Source organism: Theropithecus gelada, chromosome 11, assembly GCF_003255815.1.
Source record: "Theropithecus gelada isolate Dixy chromosome 11, Tgel_1.0, whole genome shotgun sequence".
Classification (NCBI taxonomy): domain Eukaryota; kingdom Metazoa; phylum Chordata; class Mammalia; order Primates; family Cercopithecidae; genus Theropithecus; species Theropithecus gelada.
In genome coordinates this window covers 106,656,073-106,659,986 of record NC_037679.1, presented here as the reverse complement: position 1 = coordinate 106,659,986, position 3,914 = coordinate 106,656,073, and positions in this window count along the sequence as shown.

Sequence of the window (3,914 nt, the reverse complement as noted above, 5' to 3'; positions counted from 1 at the left end):
CTTACTGTGGTAGGCAGCCTTTTATCTCATGATTTGACTTTTTGATGAGTCTAAGCTAGTTGTTTTGTAGACTATTCTGCATTCTCGATTTGGCTGATTATTTCCTCATAATATCTTATAACTTGTTTCTCCAACCCTTGCCTTTTTATTAAAAAAACAAAACAAAACCTCGACATTATATGTACAGATTTGATTATATTCAGGTTAAACATTTTTAGAAAGAATACTTCAGTAACATTGAGTAGGTTACATCATTTCATGTTAGGCACATAATTTCAGCGTATCTCACTATTAGTAACGTGAAATTTGGTCACTTGGTGAGATGATGACCCCCCCAATCACTCCATTGAAAAAGGACACACATCCCTTTGCACTTTGTAAGCTACAAAGAACCTGTTCAACAACTTTTCATCTTATGCTTTGAACACCTTTTGTGATCTTTTCCTGAGTCAGTTATTTCACTGGGGGTTGCAAAAATGGTGTTCTAACTGTAGTAGTCTGTATTTATTAACTAGCATTTTTCTGTAAAGAAGAACTTTCTTTTTTTAAGAGATGGAGTCTAGCTTTGTCTCCCAGGCTAGAGTGCAGTGGCATCATCAGAGCTCACTGAAGCCTCAGCCTCCTGGGTGCAAGCGATCCTCCCACCTCAGCCTTCTGTGTTGCTGGGAACACAGGCACATGCCACTGTGCCCGGTAAGAGCACTCTTTTAAGAAAACTATTTTAATGAATTTCTCAGTGGACCACTGGGTAGTGGTTTGTTTCCAATTTTGTTGAAAGCACTTGGAAAGCGCCTGATTTTTAAAAGGATTTGTTACCCAGTTATTGGAGCTATTCACTTTCTCAATACTATCCCCAGTATTTTCAGTTATTCCTGGTTTGGTCCCCAGGAGGTTTTTAAATTCAGGCAATGCAGGATTTGAAGTAAAGGTGGAAGAGAGGTTCGGCAATCTATGGTAAGATGGAAGAAAAGCTAAGTGGAAACCAAGAACCAGCATGGCATCTCGACTGCACCAGTTCTCAGAAAAGCTGTTTTAGAATGCATACTTGTAGAAGTTGAGGATCTAGAAATTAGTTCCCATAAAACTCTGCATGCTTTGGGACTTCTTGGAAAGTTTTTACGTGAAGCCAGAGGTCTATAGTACAGAATACTGAGCAAAGTCTTCCAGGTTTGGTTGATGACAAGCTAAGGGCAGAAATAAAGGAATTTAGAGACTGGCTTTCAAAACAATAGCCTGGATTTCAAGCCTATTGTCTTGTTGCTATTTTGAATTTCAGAAGCCAAATATTAATTTCTTTTTTTCCATTCCTTTTGTAACATCTAAACAGTGCCAAAATCCTATCTCCAGGGCAAATGGATTCCCCAGGCAGATGAGAAAAAGATCACATTACTCATGTTCAGAATATTACCCCAGGTGCACAAGTATTGTGGAATTTTGTGCATTTGGATGGAAGACAACTGTTTCCTTATCTTCTTCCAATGTCAGGAGTAAGTTTGGTGATTATAACTTTGGCAATATCTTTTAAGCAGAATTAGTATATTATGTAACGTGTTTTATGACCATCCTTAATAAAATTTTGGGTTATGGCTCCTTACAAAATGGTTTTAAATATCATTAAGCCATAATATATACATGCAGTCATCCTGGAAGGAATAAATACATTGGTCATTTTTTTGGTCTCAAATAATTTAAAACAATCTTTGTGATTTCTCATGTCAAGGGGCCATAGTAGTAAGTCACAGCACATTAAATTGGCCAGTTATTTTAGTCTAGTCTATTCATGATGCAGAATAGTACACTATGCCTGCTCTGGAGGCTGAGTCAGTGGTTCCAAATCCTAGCTCCCACACTATGCAACTTTGGGCACATTACTTATCCCCCCAAGCCTCCATTTCTTCATCTGTAAAACAGAAATGCCAGTAATAGTACTCGTCTTGTTGGGTTGATAGGATTAAATGACATAATGTATGTAAATACCTGGCACATGTTAAATATTAGTTGTTTTTATTGTTGTTGTAATTATTCTTGACTAAGAGAGGAGATGATATCCAAGTCACCAGCCTGCTGACTCAAAGAATTTCTTCAATATCTAACTTTCTTGATAAATGAATTTTCTTAAAATGTCAAGTGTTAAAATTAACAGTTGAATTTCTCTGAGTCTTACATAGGAAAACTAGAATTAACCTCACTCCTCCTAAAATAAAAGTAGAAAATACGATGAGGATGTTGATCCAGGAAGAACCTTCAGTTTCTTGAAAATTATACTCCAGCTTCCCTGTGCCACCTCTTTGCTAACAAAGTTTTCATTTTTGCACATTGCAAGTCAGCATTCCTCTTTCAAAAAATAAATATTCTGAACTGCCTTGGTTAGTATTCTGAATTAGAAACAATAAGTTATATGCCAGTATTATGAGACAAATGTATAGCCAGTTTATATTTCTGACTTGGAGTAGTCCAAATGCTATCCAAGTATTAATAAAATTTGTATTTATTTAAAATAATTCAGCAACTCACATTTTAAAAATTGTCTTTTCTCCCATAGTGTTATAAAGAATCCATACATTGTTCCTAGTATGGACAATCAGGTGTGGTTATAAAGTATCTCCCAATTAAGGCTGTTAGGACTTAGATAATGGCTTCCCAAATGTCAGATGTTTTAACCTGAGGAGAAACAGATTTCTTGAGTTCTTTCCACCACCCTGTGATGGCACTTCAGGGTCAATCTGTGAAGCTGGAATTCTCATTCAGTTGCCCCTAACTAGATTTTGAAGGAAAGAAGCGGTGGAGGATGGGGAGAGTAACTATTGCAGTGTCCATACTAATTCCTAGATTCCTTTCAAGATTGAGGACCAAGAGCAATCCAATTTGGCTCTGAGAATGCTAGCTGAAATCCCTCCTCAGCAATTCAGCCCTTTTCCCTCTTCCTTTCTTTAGTCAGCAGGGTCCCATGGTGACCGGTTTTAAAAGAAATCATCCTCTTCAGCAGTTACCTAGCACCATGGCAACGAGGACGTCAGCAAAGCAGGATAGACCCTGCACAAAACAGCTCCAACCAGGCTCCCTCCCTGCCTCTCCACTTCAGCCTTGCCTGAGACCTAGGGATGGGGCTAACAACATCTAGACTTGTATACCCCAGAATTCCTGTGTGTTTCTCTGGTTTTCCCCATAAGCACAGATACTTGGGCATATAGTAAACTATGTTACAGAAATCTCCCTCCCCCCCCCCCCACACACAAATAAAACATAGATCATATTTAAAGGGTGAGGATGGGTGATGGGATGGGGACAGGGAGATAAGTATGGGATAGTCTTTTGGGTTTAAGGAAATATAAAAATTATGTTTGTGTTTATAAGGTAACAGTAAACTGATAGTAGGGGAAGTCAGAGCCCTAAACATATGATGTGGTTTATATTTAGGCACAGGACATCAGGGAAATTTTTAAAAATATTGTTATTTACTTGAGAGTGAAATAGACAAATGGCTTTAACAAGCACTGAAGGGGGTGTAATGCTGTCCGTGGTGCTGAACACTCCATTGTCCCAGATGTATGCTAAGGGGGATCCAGAGGGCAGGTTAAGGAACACCTTGCCAGGTCAGGGTACTGACTGTAAGAAAGAAAGAGAGGGGTTGAGGTTAAGAAAGCATCATTTATCTTCCATACTGAGCAACTCTGAATGGTCAGGATAAAATCTTCAGATAGAAAAAAAAGAAAATAGAGAAGGAAGGAGGTTTGGGTGATTGAATCTTCCCCTTTTCATATGGAGATTTTTGGTCTGAGCCAATCAGGGCAGAGATTTCTGCTGCTTTGCTCCTGAAAGGAAAAGTGGGGGAAGGGAGGGAGAACATGGCCACATTCTCCCCTTCAGCCACATGATCCATTTCCCATGTGACACATTCCAGAGCCTTGGAAAGG